Raw genomic sequence first — 21,613 nt, forward strand, 5'->3', positions numbered from 1 at the left:
TCTTACTCACTGAGCCTTTAATATAAAGAGAACTAACTTGAAAATGCACCAGCTTCTAATCATGATCCTCAATGTTTTCCATTATGCATAATGTAAGTGGCAGCTCCAAACACATGTTTTCTTTAGATTTAAACAATAACCTAATTCCTATTCATGCTAGAAGTACCTGCATACAGTGGATCGGGTCCTACCAGTACATGTGAACTCAGGGGGATGCGGTATCTGTCAGGACTGTTCAGCATTATCTGATGACCTGTGTGTGTCCAATTTGTTTTGAAACTTTGTATAGTTCTACAACTTGTCCAGATTTTTAAGATATTGGCTATTTAGAATGAAAGTTTTCCATGTACACTACTAACTGATCTAAATCCCGGTAGACATATAGATAAATGGTGCATTAGACAAATGAGTCCTGATTTATTTTTATTTGTAAGATTTAGCACAAAGTCATTTATTTTCTTAAATCTTGTAAATTCAACGGAGTTTCAAAACTTGGCACCATTTCATGTTGTCAATGTGTTTAAATAAATGCTATGCTCTTGAAATGGGTTAAATATTCACATTATTTACATGATTTTCATTATATTTTCTGTCTCCAGTTTGCTCTCGAGCAGCAGTGTTACCAGTGCAGATGTGAGGATCAGCACGCGGTCATGTGACCAGTAACATGTATGGATCCTGTGACAACATCACTTCCAACATGTGGATGCATCAATGCCATCCCTGCTGATGGACAGCAATGTCAGCCTGTTGACCAATACAGTAAGCAGCTCCTATCAAATAGTTTTATAAGACCAATGATCAACTATACTCTGATTTTACAACCTTTTTTATGAGTAATTATTATTTGTTTCACGTTTTTTTAATATTTACAGTACAATTCAAATGATCTTAATCTCTTCCCATGTATTACAAGGTGAACACAGATGCTTATGGCTACATTTGAACTTATTCAGTTGTAAATTTTCTTTCTCTCTCTTTTTCCAAAGACTTTACATTTTGTCCAGTTACGACGATCACTCCATCACCAACAAGTAAGACTGAGGAGGCAACACACAACAGGAACATAATATGAAACCACAGTACAGACTAGAATTGATTCCATGTTTCTTTTTTCTGTGTCTTTTGCAGCTTCTCCAGTTCTCTATGAATATGTTATTACAATTGAGCTGAACAATTAAATGAGACGTTACAGTGATGTGACCGACTGGGAAACATCAGCTACCCAGTCAGTGTCAGCAACAACACAAAAGTCTCTGGTACAACATCTCTACAGGTAACAATTACACCTTTAGTCACTGGTTTAGTGTGAACACATTCTGCCACTTTACAGGGAATGTGAAAGGTTAATACACTCGAATTCATATAGTTGTGCTTTCCAATATTCTTCAGCTCAAATAAAAGAACTTTATAGTTTAGACTTATTTGACCTCTTTATTAATTCCCCAGAATTTGTCAACATAATAAGATCCATGATAAGGTTATGAGGACAATTACAGCCACCATTCACTGCAATCAGTTTTAGCACATAGCATTTCTGGTATCAGTGTGAAGCATTGACATCTAGTGGTGAAGTTTCATACAGCTGGGAAAACACCTCACCCTCACCTTCCCTTCCAAACATGAAAAGACAACCTGTAAGCTCTCTTAGTTGTCATAAAAACCAAAAGGTGTTTAGTTTGTCCACTTTGGGAAGGCTACTGTAAAAACATGGCAGCCTCTGTAGAGAGGACCAGCTCCCAAATGTAATACATAAATGGTATTTAAGAAAGGGTTCATTCTAGTGTAAAACCAACAACTGGTCAAATTTAGATGAAAACACGAAGGAAAAACATCAATATTATTTTGTATTTAATTTCTGCCATTAGATCCCTTTCACCTAAATCTACTCACTGAGCCTTTTAATATAAAGGAATTAACTGAAAATGCACCAACCTTAATCATGATCCTCAATGTTTTCCATTATGCATAATGTAAGTGGCAGCCCAAACACATGTTTTCTTTAGATTTAAACAACCTAATCTCATTCATGCTAGAAGCCATTCTCATGCTTACAGACTATCCTACCAGTACATGTGAACTCAGGGGACGTGTATCTGCTGCACTGTTCAGCATGATATTCTGATGACCTTGTGTGTGTCCAATTTGTTTTGAAACTTTGCATAGTTCCTACAATCTCAGTCCAGATTTTAAGATATTGGCTATTTAGAAATGAAAGTTTTTTCTCCATGTGTACACTAACTGATCTAAATCCTGTAGACATATAGGATAAATGGTGCATTAGACAAATGAGTCCTGATTTATTTTTATTTGTAAGATTTAGCACAAAGTCATTTATTTTCTAAATCTTGTAAATTCAACGGAGTTTCAAACTTGGCACCATTTCATGTTGTCACGTGTGTTTAAATAAATGCTACGCCTTGGAAATGGGTTAAATATTCACATTATTTTACATAGATTACTTATATTTTTCTGGTTCCAGTTTGCTCTCTGAGCAGCAGTGGTTACCAGTGCAGATGTGAGGATCAGTATCGTTGGTCAGTGACCAGGTTGTATGGATCCTGTGACAACATCACCTCCAAACACATGTGGATGCATCAATGCCATCCCTGCTGATGGACAGCAATGTCAGCCTGTTGACCAATACAGTAAGCAGCTCTATCAAATAGTTTTATAAGACCAATGACTAAATTATACTCTGATTTTGGCTACAACCTTTTTATGAGTAATTATTATTTGTTTCACGTTTTTTTAATATTTACAGTGTACAATTCAAATGATCTTAATCTCTTCCCCATGTATTACAAGGTGAACAGATGCTTATGGCTACATTTGAACTTATTCAGTTGTAACTTTTCTTTCTCTTTTCCAAAGACTTTACATTTTGTCCAGTTACGAATAATTACTCCATCACCAACAAGTAAGACTGAGTGGAGGCAATACACAACAACAGAAACATAATATGAAACCACAGTACAGATCAGAATTGGATTCATGTTTCTTTTTTCTGTGTCTGCAGCTTCTCCAGTTCTCTATGAATATGTTATTACAATTGAGTTGAACACCACAGACGTTATAGCGATAGACCGACTGGAAACATCAGCCACCCAGTCACGTCAGCAACAACACAAAAGTCTCTGGCATGAACATCTCTACAGGTAACAATTATACCTAGTCACTGGTTTATGAACACATTCTGCCAATTTTACAGGGAATGTGGAAAGGTTACTACACCTTGAATTCATAGTTGTGTTTAATATCTCTTCAGCTCAAATAAAAGAACTTTATAGTTTAAGACTTATTTGACCTCTTTATTAATCTCAGAATTTGTCATGTAATAAGATCCATGATAAGGTTATGAGATACCATAGCCATCGTCATTCACTGCAATCAGCTTTAGCACATAGCATTTCTGGTATCAGTGTGTAGAATTTAATGACATCTAGTGGTGAAGTTTCATGTTGTTGTTCACTCCCACCTCACCCTCCCTTCCAAAGCACATGAGGCAATCCTGCAAAGCCTCACAATGCAAACCCAAAAAGTTAGCTTCATCCACTTAAATGTATTAGGAAATGTATGTGAGCTTCTGTGGAGACTCAAACAATGCAATGATATGCATATTAAGTATAAAGGTCATTTGTAAAACTAAACAAATCACAAATTTGACAGCAAACACTTTATAAAACATCATGTAGGATTATTTTGTATTGGTTTCTGCCATGATCCTCACCACCTACTGATTGAGCCTTAATATAAAGAGAACTAACTTGAAATGCACCAGCTTCTAATTTACAGATCCTCAGCTGTTTTCCATTATGCATAATGTAAGTGGCAGCTCCAAACACATGTTTTTTAGATTTAAACAACCTAATCTCATTCATGCTGTAGCTTTACCTGCGTTTACAGACGGTCCACCAGTACATGTGAACTCAGGGGGACGTGGTATCTGTCAGACTGTTCAGCATTATCTGGATGACCTTGTGTGTGTCCAATTTGTTTTGAACTTTGCATAGTTGTGAAATCTTAGTCCAGATATTTAAGATATTGATATTTAGAAATGAAAGTTTTTTTCTCCATGTGTACACTACTAACTGATCTAAATCCTGGTAGACATATAGATAAATGATGCATTAGACAAATGAGTACTGATTTATTTTATTTGTAAGATTTAGCACAAAGTCATTTATTTTCTAAATCTGTAACCAACGGAGTTTCAAAACTTGGCACCATTTCATGTTGTCAATGTGTTTAAATAAATGCTAATCTTGGAAATGTAAGGAATATTCACATTATTTACATGATTTTCATTATATTTTCTGTCTCCAGTTTGTCTCGAGCAGCAGTGGTTACCAGTGCAGATGTGAGATCAGTATCGCTGGTCATGTGTGGACCAGTGTTTCATGGCGGATCTCAGACACATCACCTCCAACACATGTGGATGCATCAATGCCATCCCTGCTGATGATTACAATGTCAGCCTGTTGACCAATACAGTAAGCAGCTCTATCAAATAGTTTACAAGACCAATGATCAACTATACTCTGATTCTTGGCTACAACCTTTTTTTTATGAGTAATTATTATTTGTTTCACGTTCTTAATATTTATATACACCAAATGATCTTAATCTCCTCTTGATGTATTACAAGGTGAACACAGATGCTTATGGCTACATTTGAACTTATTCAGTTGTAACTTTTCTTCTTTCCAAAGACTTTACTTTGTCCAGTTACTTAACGACCACTCCATCAACACCAACAAGTAGCATCTGAGGAGGCAAACACACAACAGAAACATAATATGAAACCACAGGTACAGATCAGAATTGATTCAGTGTTTCTTTTTTCTGTGTCTGGTAGCTTCTCCAGTTCTCTATGAATAAGCATATTAGCAATTGAGCTGAACACCACAGACGTTATAGGATAGACCGACTGGGAAACATCAGCTACCCAGTCAGCGCCAGCAACAACACAAAAGTCTCTGGCATGAACATCTCTACAGTAACAATTACACCTTAGTCACTGGTTTAGTGTGAACACATTCATACTCTTTTACAGGGAATGTGGAAAGGTTATTACACCTTGAATTCATAGTTGTGCTTCCATTATCTCTTCAGCTCAAATAAAAGAACTTTATAGTTTAAGACTTATTTGACCCTTTTTATTAATCTCAGAATTTGTCACAATAAGATCCATGATAAGGTTATGAGGACAATTACAGCCATCGTCATTCACTGCAATCAGTTTTAGCACATAGCATTTCTGGTATCAGTGTGTAGAATTTACTGGACATCTAGTGGCAGGAAGTTTCGCTGCAGCTGAAAACACCTCACCTCACCTTCCCTTCCAAACATGAAAGACAACCTGCAAGCCTTTAGTTGTCATAAAAAACTCAAAAGGTGTTTAGTTAACCCACTCACATTGTAAAAAACATGGCAGCCTCTGTAGAGAGGACCAGCTCCCAATGTTAATATAATGTATTTAAGTATAAAGGGTTCATTCTAGTGTAAAACCAACAACTGTCAAATTTAGATGAAAAAACACTAGTGAAAACATCAATAGGATTATTTTGTATTTAATTTCTGCCATATTAGATCCCTTTCACCTAAATCTTACTCACTGAGCCTTTAATATAAAGAGAACTAACTTGAAATGCACCAGTTTTCAATCATGATCCTCAATGTTTTCCATTATGCATAATGTAAGTGGCAGCCCAAACACATGTTTTCTTTAGATTTAAACAACCTAATCTCTCATTCATGCTGTAGCTTTATCTACAGACGGGTCCTACCAGTACATGTGAACTCAGGGGACGTGTATCTGTCAGACTGTTCAAAATATCTGATGACCTTGTGTGTGTGTCCAATTTGTTTTGAAACTTGCATAGTTGTAAAATCTTAGTCCAGATATTTAAGATATTGGCTATTTAGAAATGAAAGTTTTTTCTCCATGTGTACACTACTAACTGATCTAAATCCTGTAGATATATAGGATAAATGTGGTATTAGACAAATGAGTCCTGATTTATTTTTATTTGTGGGTGGATTTTAGCACAAAGTCATTTATTTTCTAAATCTTAAATTCAACGGAGTTTCAAATTGGCACCATTTCATGTTGTCAATGTGTTTAAATAAATGCTACGCCTTGGAAATGGGTTAAATATTCACATTATTTACATGATTTTCATTATATTTTCTGTCTCCAGTTTGCCTCTGAGCAGCAGTGGTTACCAGTGCAGATGTGAGATCAGTATCGTTGGGTCATGGGGACCAGTGTTTCATGTATGGATCTCAGACAACATCACCCAACACATGTGATGCATCAATGCCATCCCTGCTGATGGACAGCAATGTCAGCCTGTTGACTAACAAGGTAAGCAGCTCTATCAAATAGTTTTATAAGACCAATGATCAACTATACTCTGATTTTGGCTACAACCTTTTTATGAGTAATTATTATTTGTTTCACGCTCTTTTTTAACATTTACAGTACAATTCAAATGATCTTAATCTCTTCCCATGTATTACAAGGTGAACACAGATGCTTATGGCTACATTTGAACTTATTCAGTTGTAACTTTTCTTTCTCTCTTTTCCAAAGACTTTACATTTTGTCCAGTTACGACTTAATTACTCCATCACCAACAAGTAAGACTGAGGAGGCAACACACAACAGAAACATAATATGAAAACCATGCACAGATCAGAATTGATTCATGTTTCTTTTTCTCTGTGTCTGCAGCTTCTCCAGTTCTCATGAATATGTTATTACAATTGAGCTGAACACTACAGACGCGCATAGTGATAGACCGACTGGGAAACATCAGCTACCCAGTCAGTGTCAGCAACAACACAAAAGTCTCTGGCATGAACATCTCACAGGTAACAAATTACACCTTAGTCAATGGTTTAGTGTGAACACATTCTGCCACTTTACAGGGAATGTGGAAAGGTTACTTACACTTGAATTCATAGTTGTGTTTCCAATATCTCTTCAGCTCAAATAAAAGAACTTTATAGTTTAAGACTTATTTGACCTCTTTATTAATCTCAGAATTTGTCATGTAATAAGATCCATGATAAGTGCTATGAGGACAATTACAGCCAAATGTCATTCACTGCAATCAGTTTTAGCACATAGCATTTCTGGCATCAGTGTAGAATTTATCGACATCTAGTGGTGAAGTTTCATGTTGCAGCTGAAAAACACCTCACCTCACCTTCCCCTTCCAAACATGAAAGACAACCTGTGTAAGCCTTAGTTGTCATAAAAACTCAAAAGGTGTTTATTTGTCTGATTTTGGGTTACTGTGTGCCATGGCAGCCTCTGTAGAGAGGACCAGCTCCCAATGTTAATATATATAATGTATTTAAGTATAAAGGGTTCATTCTAGTAAAAATCAGTCAATCAAGCCAAATTAGATGAAAACACTAGTGAAAACATCAATAGGATTATTTTGTATTTAATTTCGCCAATAGATCCCTACCTAACTACTACTGAGCCTTTAATATAAAGAGAATCAATTTGAAAATGCACTACTTCTAATCATGATCCTCATCATTTTCCATTATGCATAATGTAAGTGCAGCCCTAAACACATGTTTTCTTTTAGATTTAAACAACCTATCTCATCTATGCTGTAGCTTTACCTGTGTTTACAGACGGGTCCTACCAGCACATGAACTCAGGGGGGACGCATCTGTCAGGACTGTTCAGCATTATCTGATGACCTTGTGTGTGTCCAATTTGTTTTGAACTTTGCATAGTTCTACAATCTCAGTCCAGATTTTTAAGATATTGGCTATTTAAGGAAATGAAAGTTTTTTCTCCATGTGTACACTACTAACTGATCTAAATCCTGGTAGACATATAGGATAAATGGTGCATTAGACAAATGAGTCCTGATTTATTTTTATTTGTAAGATTTAGCACAAAGTCATTTATTTTCTAAATCTGCAAATTCAACGGTGTTTCAAAACTTGCACCATTTCATGTTGTCAATGTGTTTAAATAAATGCTACGTCTTGGAACAAGCAATATTCACATTATTTACAGGATTTTCTTACTATATTTCTTCTGTCTCCAGTTTGCTCTCTGAGCAGCAGTGGTTACCAGTGCAGATGTGAGGATCAGTATCGTTGGTCATGGTGGACCAGTGTTTCATGTATGGATCCTGTGACAACATCACCTCCAACACATGTGGATGCATCAATGCCATCCCTGTTGATGGATGTAGCAATGTCAGCTCTGTTGGACTAATACAGTAAGCAGCCCTATCAAATAGTTTTATAAGACCAATGATCAACTATACTCTGATTTTGGCTACAACCTTTTTATGAGTAATTATTATTTGTTTCACGTCTTTTAACATTTACAGTACAATTCAAATGATCTTAATCTCTTCCCATGTATTACAAGGTGAACACAGATGCTTATGGCTACATTTGAACTTACTTATTCAGTTGTAACTTTTCTTCTTTTCCAAAGACTTTACATTTTGTCCAGTTACGACGACCACCCATCACCAACAAGTAAGACTGAGGAGGCAACACAACAGAAACATAATATGAAAACCACAGTACAGATCAGAATTGATTCATGTTTCTTTTTCTTGTGTCTGCAGCTTCTCCAGTTCTCATGAATATGTTAATTGAGCTGAACACCACAGACGTTACAGTGATAGACCGACTGGGAAACATCAGCTACCCAGTCAGTGTCAGCAACAACACAAAAGCTCTGGCATGAACATTCTACAGGTAACAATTACACCTTAGTCACTGGTTTAGTGTGAACACATTCTGCCACTTTACAGGAATGAAAGGTTACTACACCTGAATTCATAGTTGTGCTTTCCAATATCTCTTCAGCTCAAATAAAAGAATCCTTATAGTTTAAGACTTATTTGACCCTTTATTAATCTCAGAATTTGTCATGTAATAAGATCCATGATAAGGTTATGAGGACAATTACAGCTATCGTCATTCACTGCAATCAGTTTTAGCACATAGCATTTCTGGTATCAGTGTGTAGAATTTACTGACATCTAGTGGTGAAGTTTCAGTTGCAGCTGAAAACACCTCACCTCACCTTTCCAAACATGAAAAAGACAACCTGTGTGTTTTTTTAGTTGTCATAAAACTCAAAAGGTGTTTAGTTTGTCCACTTTGGGTTACTGTAAAAACATGGCAGCCCCTGTAGAGAGGACCAGCCTCAAATGTTAATATATAATGTATTTAAGTATAAAGGGTTCATTCTAGTGTAAACCAACAACTGGTCAAATTTAGATGAAAACACGAGTGAAAACATCAATAGGATTATTTTGTATTTAATTTCTGCCATTAGATCCCTTTCACCTAAATCTTACTCACTGAGCCTTTAATATAAAGAGAACTAACTTGGAAAATGCACCAGCTTCTAATCATGATCCTCAATGTTTTCCCATTATGCATAATGTAAGTGGCAGCTCCAAACACATGTTTTCTTTAGATTTAAACAACCTAATCTCATTCATGTTGTAGCTTTACTCATAAGTGATATGACGGGTCTCACTAGTACATGTGAATCAGGACGGTATCTGAGCAGGGACTGTTCAGCATTATCTGACACCTTGTGTGTGTCCAATTTGTTTTGAAACTTTGCATAGTCTTCACAATCTCAGTCCAGATTTTAAGATATTGGCTATTTAGAATGAAAGTTTTTTTCTCCATGTGTACACTACTAACTGATCTAAATCCTGGTAGACATATAGGATAAATGGTGCATTAGACAAATGAGTCCTGATTTATTTTTATTTGTAAGACGTAGCACGTCATTTCTTATTTTCTAAATCTTGTAAATTCAACGGAGTTTCAAAACTTGGCACCATTTCATGTTGTCAATGTGTTTAAATAAATGCTACGGCCTGGAAATGGGTTAAATATTCACATTATTTACATGATTTCTACTTATATTTTCTGTCTCCAGTTTGTTTCCTCTGAGCAGCAGTGGTTACCAGTGCAGATGTGGGTGACTGCACGTTGGTCATGGACCAGTGTTTCATGTATGGATCCTGGGTGACAACATCACCTCCAACACATGATGCATCAATGCCATCCCTCTGATGGACAGCAATGTCAGCCTGCTGACCAATACAGTAAGCAGCTCTATCAAATAGTTTTATAAGACCAATGATCAACTATACTCTGATTTTGGCTATAACCTTTTTATGAGTAATTATTATTTGCTTCACGCTCTTTAACATTTACAGTAATAATTCAAATGATTCAATCTCTTCCATGTATTACAAGGTGAACACAGATGCTTATGGCTACATTTGAACTTATTCAGTTGTAACTTTCTCTCTTTTCCAAAGACTTTACATTTTGTCCAGTTACGATGACCACTCCATCACTAAATAAGTAAGACTGAGGAGGTAACACAACAGAAACATAACATGAAACCACAGCACAGATCAGAATTGATTCCATGTTTCTTTTTTCTGTGTCTGCAGCTTCTCCAGTTCTCTATGAATATGTTATTACAATTGAGCTGAACACCACAGACGTTATAGCGATAGACCGACTGGGAAACATCAGTTACCCAGTCAGCTGGCAACAACACAAAGTCTCTGGCATGAACATCTCTACAGGTAACAATTACACTCTTAGTCTATTTAGTGTGAACACATTCTGCCACTTTACAGGGAATGTGAAAGGTTAATACACCTTGAATTCCATATAGTTGTAAGCCTAATATCTCTTCAGCTCAAAATAAAAGAACTTTATAGTTTAAGACTTATTTGACCCTTTAATAATCTCAGAATTTCGCGTAATAAGATCCATGATAAGGTTATGAGGACAATTACAGCCATCGCTATTCACTGCAACTGGGTTTTAGCACATAGTATTTCTGTATCAGTGTGTAGAATTTACTGACATCTAGTGGTGAAGTTTCATGTTGCAGCTGAAAACACCTCACCTCACCCTCCTTCCAAACATGAAAGACAACCTGTGTAAGCCTTTTAGTTGTCATAAAAACTCAAAAGGTGTTTAGTTTGTCCACTTTGGTTACTGTAAAAAACATGGCAGCCCTGTAGAGGAGTGGACCAGCTCCCAATGTTAATATATAATGTATTTGCTATAAAGGGTTCATTCTAGTGTAAAACCAACAACTGGTCAAATTTAGATGAAACACGAGTGAAACATCAATAGGATTATTTTGTATTTAATTTCTGCCATTAGATCCTCACCTAAATCTACTCACTGAGCCTTTAATATAAAGAGAACTAACTTGAAAATGCACCAGCTTCTAATCATGATCTCAATGTTTTCCATTATGCATAATGTAAGTGGCAGCCCAAACACATGTTTTCTTTAGATTTAAACAACCTAATCTCATTCATGCTGTAGCTTTACTCATGCTTTTTACAGACGGTCCTACCAGTACATGAACTCAGGGGACGTATCTGTCAGACTGTTCAGCATTATCTGATGACCTTGTGTGTGTCCAATTTGTTTTGAAACTTTGCATAGTTGTAAAATTCTAGTCCAGATATTTAAGATATTGGCTATTTAGAAATGAAAGTTTTTTCTCCATGTAATAATTACTAACTGATCTAAATCCTGTAGACATATAGGATGCAAATGATGTATTAGACAAATGAGTCCTGATTTATTTTTATTTGTAAGATTTAGCACAAAGTCATTTATTTTCTAAATCTTGTAACCAACTTATTCAAAACTTGGCACCATTTCATGTTGTCAATGTGTTTAAATAAATGCTACGTCTTGGAAATGGGTTAAATATTCACATTATTTACATGATTTTCATTATATTTGTCTCAGTTTGCTCTCTGAGCAGCAGTGGTTAACAGTGCAGATGTGAGGATCAGCATCGCTGGTCATGTGACCAGTGTTTCATGTATGGATCCTGTGACAACATCACCTCCAACACATGTGGATGCATCAATGCTATCCCTGCTGATGGACAGCAATGTCAGCCTGTTGACCAATACAGTAAGCAGCTCTATCAAATAGTTTTATAAGACCAATGATCAACTATACTTGATTTTGGCTAAACCTTTTATGAGTAACATATTTGTTTCACGTCTTTAACATTTACAGTACAATTCAAATGATCTTAATCTCTTCCCATGTATTACAAGGTGAACACAGATGCTTATGGCTACATTTGAACTTATTCAGTTGTAACTTTTTCTTTTCTTTTTCCAAAGACTTTACATTTTGTCCAGTTAATGACGAATTAACATGCATCACCAACAAGTAAGACTGAGGAGGCAACACACAACAGAAACATGTTAACATGAAACCACAGTACAGACTGTGAATTGATTCATGTTTCTTTTTTCTGTGTCTGCAGCTTCTCCAGTTCTCTATGAATATGTTATTACAATTGAGCTGAACACCACAGACGTTACAGTGATAGACCGACTGGGAAACATCAGCTACCCAGTCAGTGTCAGCAACAACAATAAAAGTCTCTGGCATGAACATCTCTGCAGGTAACAATTACACTCAGTCACTGGTTTAGTGTATCACACCTGCCACTTACAGGAATGTGGAAAGGTTACTTACACCTGAATTCATAGTTGTGCTTCCAATATCTCTTCAGCTCAAATAAAAGAACTTTATAGTTTAAGACTTATTTGACCCTTTATTAATTCATGCAGAATTTGTCATGTAATAAGCATCCATGATAAGTTATGAGGACAATTACAGCCATCGTCATTCACTGCAATCAGTTTTAGCACATAGCATTTCTGGTATCAGTGTGTAGAATTTACTGACATCTAGAAGTTTCATGTTGCAGCTGAAAACACTCACCACCTTCCCTTCCAAACATGAAAGACAACTGTGTAAGCCTTTAGTTGTCATAAAAACTCAAAAGGTGCTTTAGTTTGTCCACTTTTGGGCTACTGTAAAAACATGGCAGCCTCTGCAGAGAGTGACCAGCTCCAATGTTCACATATAATGTATTTAAGTATAAAGGGTTCATTCTAGTGTAAACCAACAACTGGTCAAATTTAGATGAAAACACGCAGTGAAAACATCAATAGGATTATTTTGTATTTAATTTCTGCCATTAGAGATCCCTTTCACCCAACCTACTCACTGAGCCTTTAAGGCAAGAGAACTAACTTGAAAATGCACCAGCTTCTAATCATGATCCTCACTGTTTTCCATTATGCATAATGTAAGGCAGCTCCAAACACATGTTTTCTTTAGATTTAAACAACCTAATCTCTATTCATGCTGTAGTTTTACTCGTTGAGCAGACGGGTCCTACCAGTACATGTGAACTCAGGGGGACGGGTATCTGTTTGTGACTGTTCAGTTAATATCTGATGACCTTGTGTGTGTCCAATTTGTTTTGAAACTTTGCATAGTTCTACAATCTCAGTCCAGATTTTTAAGATATTGGCTATTTAGAAATGAAAGTTTTTTCTCCATGTGTACACTACTAACTGATCTAAATCCTGGTAGACATATAGGATAAATGGTGCATTAGACAAATGAGTCCTGATTTATTTTTATTTGTAAGATTTAGTACAAAGTCATTTTCAAATCTTGTAAATTCAACGGATTTAAACTTGGCACCATTTCATGCGTTTAAGCCAATGTGTTTAAATAAATGCTACGCTCTTGAAATGGGTTAAAATATTCACATTATTTACATGATTTTCATTATATTTTCTGTCTCCAGTTTGCCTCTACAGCAGTGGTTACCAGTGCAGATGTGAGGATCAGTATCGTTGGTCGTGACCAGTGTTTCATGTATGGATCCTGTGACAACATCACCTAACACATGTGGATGCATCAATGCTATCCCTGCTGATGGATGCAATGCTGCGCTCAGCACCAATACAGTAAGCAGTTCTATCAAATAGTTTTATAAGACCAATGATCAACTATAGCTCTGATTTTGGCTACAACCTTTTTATGAGTAATTATTATTTGTTTCACGTTTTAACATTTATATATAATTCAAATGATCTTAATCTTCCCATGTATTACAAGGTGAACATGCATGCTTATGGCTGTTACTTGAACTTATTCAGTTGTAACTTTTTCTTTTCTTTTTCAAAGACTTTACATTTTGTCCAGTTACGACGCACTACTCCATCACCAACAAGTAAGACTGAGGAGGTAACACACAACAGAAACATAATATGAAAACCACAGTACAGACTTTGAATTGATTCATGCTTTTTTCTAAAAAAATGCAGCTTCTCCAGTTCTCTATGAATATGTTATTACAATTGGAGTTGAACACTCACAGACGTTGTTAGCGATAGACCGATCGGGAAACATCAGCTACCCAGCTTCAGCGCCAGCAACAACACAAAAGTTCTATATGAACATCTCTGCAGCAATAATTACACCTAGTCACTGGTTTATGTGAACACATTCTGCACTTACAGGGAATGTGGAAAGGTTACTACACCTTGAATTCATAGTTGTGCCTAATATCTCTTCAGCCTAAATAAAAGAACTTTATAGTTTAAGACTTATTGACTCTTTATTAATTCCAATTTGTCATGTAATAAGATCCATGATATGTTATGAGGACAATTACAGCCACCGCTATTCACTGCAATCAGTTTTAGCACATAGCATTTCTGGTATCAGTGTAGAATTTTACTGACATCTAGTGGTGAAGTTTCATGTTGCAGCTGAAAACACCTCACCTCACCTCCCTTCCAAAAACATGAAAGACAACTCTGTGTAAGCCTTTAGTTGTCATAAAAACTCAAAAGGTGTTTATTTGTCCACTTTGGGTTACTGTAAAAACATGGCAGCCTCTGTAGAGAGGACTAGCTCCCAATGTTAATATATAATGTATTTAAGTATAAAGGGTTCATTCTAGTGTAAACCAACAACTGTCAAATTAGATGAAAACACGGAGTGAAAACATCAATAGGATTATTTTGTATTTAATTTCTGCCATTAGATCCCTTTCACCAAATCTTACTCACTGAGCTCTTAATATAAAGAGAACTAACTTGAAAATGCACCAGCTTCTAATCATGATCCTCAATGTTTCCATTATGCATAATGTAAGTGGCAGCTCCAAACACATGTTTTCTTTAGATTTAAACAACCTAATCTCATTCATGCTGTAGCTTTACCTGCGTTTACAGACGGGTCCTACCAGTACATGTGAACTCAGGGGACGTGGTATCTGTCAGACTGTTCAGCATTATCTGATGACCTTGTGTGTCCAATTTGTTTTGAAACTTTGCATAGTTGTAAAATCTTAGTCCAGATATTTAAGATATTGGCTATTTAGAAATGTTTTTCTCCATGTGTACACTACTAACTGATCTAAATCCTGGTAGACATATAGGATAAAATGATGCATTGTGACAAATGAGTCCTGATTTATTTTTATTTGTAAGATTTAGCACAAAGTCATTTATTTTCTAAATCTTGTAAATTCAACGGAGTTTCAAAACTTGGCACCATTTCAAGGTTGTCACGTGTTTAAATAAATGCTACGTCTTGGAAATGGGTTAAATATTCACATTATTTATGATTTTCATTATATTTTCTGTTCCAGTTTGCTCTCTGAGCAGCAGTGGTTACCAGTGCAGATGTGAGGATCAGTATCATATCATGTGGACCAGTGGTTTCATGTATGGATCCCAGACAACATCACTCTCCAACACATGTGGATGCATCACTCATCCCTGCCGATGGGATGCAATGTCAGCCTGTTGACCAACACATATGCAAGCAGCTCTATCAAATAGTTTTATAAGACCAATGATCAACTATACTCTGATTTTGGCTACAACTTTTTTTATGAGTAATTATTATTTGTTTCATCGCTCTTTTAACATTTACAGTACAATTCAAATGATTCAATTTTCCCATGTATTACAAGGTGAACACAGATGCTTATGGCTACATTTGAACTTATTCAGTTGTAACTTTTCTTCTCTTTTTCCAAAAGACTTACATTTTGTCCAGTTACGACGACCATTCCATCACCAACAAGTAAGACTGAGGAGGCAACACACAACAGAAACATAATATGAAACCACAGTACAGACTGTGAAATTGTTCATGTTTCTTTTTCTGTGTCTGCAGCTTCTCCAGTTCTCTATGAATATGTTATTACAATTGAGCTGAACACCACAGGACGTTACAGGATAGACCGATTTGGGAAGACTAGCTACCCAGTCACACAGCAAACAAACACAAAAGTCTCTAAAGGGCGAACATCTCTACAGGTAACAATTACATCTTAATACTGGTTTAGTGTGAACACATTCTGCCACTTTACAGGGAATGTGGAAAGCGTTACTACACCTGAATTCAGCTGTGCTTCCAATATCTCTTCAGCTCAAATAAAAGAACTTTATAGTTTAAGACTTATTTGACCTTTATTAATCTCAGAATTTGTCATGTAATAAGATCCATGATAGTGTTATGAGGACAATTACAGCCATCTGCCATTCACTTCTGCAACTGGGGTTTTAGCACATAGCATTTCTGGTACTTGTGTGTAGAATTTACTGACATCTAGTGTGAAGTTTCATGTTGCAGCTGAAAAACACCACCTCACCCTCCCTTCCAAACATGAAAGACAACCTGTGTAAGCCTTTAGTTGTCATAAAACTCAAAAGGTGCTTAGTTTGTCCACTTTGCTACTGTAAAACATGGCAGCCTCTGTAGAGAGTGACCAGTCTCACCTGTTAATATATAATGTATTTAAGTATAAAGGGTTCATTCTAGTGTAAACCAACAACTGGTCAAATTTAGATGAAAACACGAGTGAAAACATCAATAGGATTATTTGCATTTAATTTCTGCCATTAGATCCCTTTCACTCAAATCTTACTCACTGAGCCTTTAATATAAAGAGAACTAACTTGAAAATGCACCAGCTCTAATCATCAAACTCAATGTTTTCCCATTATGCATAATGTAAGTGGCAGCTCCAAACAAATGTTTTCTTTTAGATTTAAACAACCTAATCTCATTCATGTTGCAGTTTACCTGCGTTACAGACGGGTCCTACCAGTACATGTGAACCTTAGGGATTGTATCTGTCAGGACTGTTCAGCATTATCTGATGACCTTGTGTGTGTCCAATTTGTTTTGAAACTTTGCATAGTTGTAAAATCTTCTGTCCAGATATTTAAGATATTGGCTATTTAGAAATGAAAGCAGCCCATGTGTACACTACTAACTGATCTAAACTCTTGGTAGACATATAGGATAAAATGGTGAATAGACAAAATGAGTCCTGATTTATTTTATTTGTGGATTTAGCACAAAGTCATTTATTTTCTATATCTTGTAAATTCAACGGTGTTTCAAAAAAACTTGGCAATTCATTTCATGTTGTCAATGTGTTTAAATAAATGCTACGTCTTGAAATGGGCAATATTCACATTATTTATAATGATTTCATTATATTTTCTTGTCTCAGTTTGCTCTCTGAGCAAGGGTGGTTACCAGTGCAGATGTGAGGATCAGTATCGTTGGTCATGTGACTATGTTTCATGTATGGATCCTGTGACAACATCACCTCCAACACATGTGGATGCATCAATGCCATCCCTGCTGATGGACAGCAATGTCAGCCTGTTGACCAATACAGTAAGCAGCTCTATCAAATAGTTTATACACCAATGATCAACTATACTCTGATTTTGGCTACAACCTTTTTATGAGTAATTATTATTTGTTTCACGTCTTTTAATATTTACAGTACACCCAAATGATCTTAATCTCTTCCCATGTATAAGGTGAACACAGATGCTTATGGCTACATTTGAACTTATTCAGTTGTAACTTTTCTTTCTTTTCCAAAGACTTTACATTTTGTCCAGTTACGACGACCACCCATCACCAACAAGTAAGACTGAGGAGGCAACACACAACAGAAACATAATATGAAAACTACAGTACAGATCAGAATTGATTCATGCTTTTTTTTCTGTGTCTGCAGCTTCTCCAGTTCTCTATGAATATAGCATATAATTGAGCTGAACACTCACAGATGTTACATAGTGATAGACCGACTGGAAACATCAGCTACCTTGTAGTCAGCGCCAGCAACAACACAAAAAGTTCCCTGGCATGAACATCTCTACAGGTGTCATCACTCACACCTTAGTCACTGGTTTAGTGTGAACACATTCCTGCCACTTTACAGTGAATGTGAAAAAGCCATTACACCTTGAATTCATAGTTGTGCTCTGCACATCTCTTCAGCTCAAATAAAAGAACTTTATAGTTTAAGACTTATTTGACTCCTTTATTAATCTCAGAATTTGTCAGTAATAAGATCCATGATAAGGTTAAGGAGGACAATTACAGCCATCGTCATTCACTGCAATCAGTTTTAGCACATAGCATTTCTGGTACTTCAGTGTGTAGAATTTACTGACATCTAGTGTGAAGTTTCATGTTGCAGTTGAAAACACCTCACCTCTCACCTTCCTTCCAAACATGAAAGACAACCTGTAAGCCTTTAGTTGTCATAAAAACTCAAAAGGGTGTTTAGTTTGTCCACTTTGTAATACTGTGTAAAAACATGGCAGCCTCTGTAGAGAGGACCAGCTCCAATGTTAATATATAATGTATTTAATAAAGGGTTCATTCTAGTAAACTAACAACTGGTCAAATTTAGATGAAAACACTAGTGTGAAAACATCAATAGGATTATTTGTATTTAATTTCTGCCATTAGATCCTTTCACCTAAATCTTACCACTGAGCCTTTTAATATAAAGAGCACTAACTTGAAAATTAATCAGCTTCTAATCATCAAACTCAATGTTTTCCATTATGCATAATGTAAGTGGCAGCCCAAACACATGTTTTCTTTAGATTTAAACAACCTAATCTCATTCATGCTGTGCAGCTTTACCTGCGTTACAGACGGGTCCTACCAGTACATGAACTCAGGGGACGTGTATCTGTCAGGACTGTTCAGCATTATCTGATGACCTTGTGTGTGTCCAATCGGTTTTGAAACTTTGCATAGTTGTGTAACTTTCATTCAGATATTTATATATTGAATATTTAGAAATTAAAGTTTTTTCTCCATGTGTACACTACTAACTGATCTAAATGCTGGTAGACATATAGGATAAATGATGCATTAGACAAATGAGTCCTGATTTATTTTTATTTGTAAGATTTAGCACAAAGTCATTTATTTTCTAAATCTTGTAAATTCAACGGAGTTTCAAACTTGCACCATTTCATGTTGTCACGTGTTTAAATAAATGCTACGCCTTGGAAATGGGTTAAATATTCACATTATTTACATGATTTTCATTATATTTTCTGTCTCCAGTTTGCTCTCTGAGCAGCAGTGGTTACCAGTGAGATGTGAGATCAGGTGGGTCAGTGGTCATGTGACCAGTGTTTCATGTATGATCCTGTGACAACATCACCTCCAACACATGTGGATGCATCAATGCCATCCCTGCTGATGGACAGCAATGTCAGCCACTGACAGGTAAGAAGCTGAAAGTCTCTTTTAAAACTCTTCATGCCTCACTTACCTTTAACTGACCTGAATTTAATGTTTTCTATTTTCATACAGATGTCTTGATTTGTCCATCAACAACTCCTCCAGTTGGTATGAACGACTTAATCTTATTTCAGACTTGTGTTTATGCTTAAAAACTGTTTTAATGCCACACCAAATTCGTAAAGGCCACAGAGTCACCTTTTCTTCCTCTCTCAGCCATGTTCACTCCGATTAAGTCTGTGTGACAGAGTTTTTCATAATGTTCCTTGTCGTGATGTCTTTTCGTGTTTCATCACTTCCTTGTTTTAGTAACAACTACAACTGTTGCAACAACTAGGAATACTACAGCATTCTTAACACCAACCACCACAGCCATAACAGGTATGTATTATTATCAAGTGTGTGTGTGTGTGTGTGTGTGTGTGTGTGTGTGTGTGTGTGTGTGTGTATACACGATAATCACTGCCATTTGATGTTGCATAAGCTTTGTCGACCGCACCTGCCCCCTCTTTCCCCGGGGTACTCAGCAAGCTGCTGTCTATGGCCCCTAGGAGCAGCACTGAATAAAGTTACTGTGCACAGGACATCCAACAAAAGAGCAATCCACCAAGTTGTTGTGCAGACTGGTTAAATGAATTTATCAGTGTCTCTGTGAGAGAATCCTACACTGAAAGCCGAAGTACTTTTGTCTTTTACTGTCAATAAAACACATATTTATACTTTTCAGACACACCAACTGTTAATGTGACAGTCCTGAACACGACTAAACCCGCAACTAACCCAGCAACTGTAGTAACCAAAGTAGTTTGAAATAATCATTAGTAAGGCTCTTTTCAACATATATTTGCTTGAAAATGAAAAAAAAAAGTGATCTAGACTTAAATAACAGTTTCTGTTGTATTATTGGAAAATGGTCACTACGACAGATGTGAACACTAAAACAGTTTCAACAGCTGTAACAAGTAAGTGTCCCACTATGTTATAACAAGGGGGTCAGTGTTTGACTTCATGAGCGGGTAGTCCACGAACCAGACGGTTGGCTGTTCAATCCCTGGCTCCTTCAGTATGCATTTGATCGTGTCCTTGAGCAAGACAATGAACCCCAATTTGCCTCAGTGTGTGAATGTAGTGTGAAAGAAAAAAATGCAACATATAGTAGCGCTCTTTTAATGCATGTGTGAATGGATGAATGCAACATTTGAATGGTTGATAAATTTAACAGATAATCTGAGCATGAATTATTCCCATGTTTCATTAGGAAAATTACATGTTTGTAAAATGATCTTTGCAGATTCAACACCTACAACACATCTGAACACCACAACGGCTGCAACAACAACTGTAACAAGTCAGTGCTTTCAAATAATCTCACAACACTTTTTCAAAATGTCCTTAATATTTGTCTGTAATTTATCCTCATTTTATAGATTTTACCGTCAACCAAAAACAAGTGGTGTTTTTTTTTAGATATAAGGGAAAACACTGATTAAAATCATACAGTAATCTTTATGGGTTTAACTTAACTTGACATTTGTTTTAACCACAGTGAAATATACTTAATTGTACATTTCCCCCCAGATTCAACATCGGCTACAACACGTTTTAACACCACAACAGTAACATCAACAGCAGTGGTAACAAGTAAGTATTCAACAACTACCTGTTCCAACAACAAAGGTTCAACCCAGTAATAGTACAGTGTTCCTAATAAAGTGAAGCTTGGTGAATGTATGAATGAACAATCATGGTTACAGTGGTCTCTATTAGTACATTGTGGTTAGTGTCTAATTTTAGTTAGCGTTTAATTTACGGCTATAACCTAACTTGGCTGAAACCTTACAGTTAATAATCTGAGGATGAATAATTGATGTGTTTGTAAAATGATCTTTGCAGATTCCACACCTATTGCTACAACAAATCTGACCACTACAACAGCTGCAACACCAACTGTAACAAGTCAGTGATTTTAAATAATTTTACAAATGTCCTACATTTTTGTCTGTAGTATATCCTCATATATCAGATTTTACTTTTACCAACACTAACAACTGTTGTTCGTGGTTGGTTTTCAAATAGCCTTTTAATTCAACATCTGCTCCAACAGATTTTAATGTTTCTT

General features: G+C 36.2%; 1 long non-coding RNA gene across 1 annotated transcript; it reads left to right on the top strand.

The window, feature by feature from the left end:
* Window positions 1-19,400: 19,400 nt before the first annotated feature.
* LOC124851201 lies at window positions 19,401-21,566 on the top strand. The gene is made up of 6 exons (XR_007032283.1): window positions 19,401-19,479; window positions 19,567-19,602; window positions 19,804-19,875; window positions 20,786-20,842; window positions 21,073-21,135; window positions 21,388-21,566. It is a non-coding gene; the product is annotated as an uncharacterized LOC124851201 (long non-coding RNA).
* The last annotated feature ends 47 nt before the right edge of the window (window positions 21,567-21,613 follow it).

The sequence above is a fragment of the Hippoglossus stenolepis genome, chromosome 20 (genome assembly GCF_022539355.2).
Source record: "Hippoglossus stenolepis isolate QCI-W04-F060 chromosome 20, HSTE1.2, whole genome shotgun sequence".
Taxonomy (NCBI): domain Eukaryota; kingdom Metazoa; phylum Chordata; class Actinopteri; order Pleuronectiformes; family Pleuronectidae; genus Hippoglossus; species Hippoglossus stenolepis.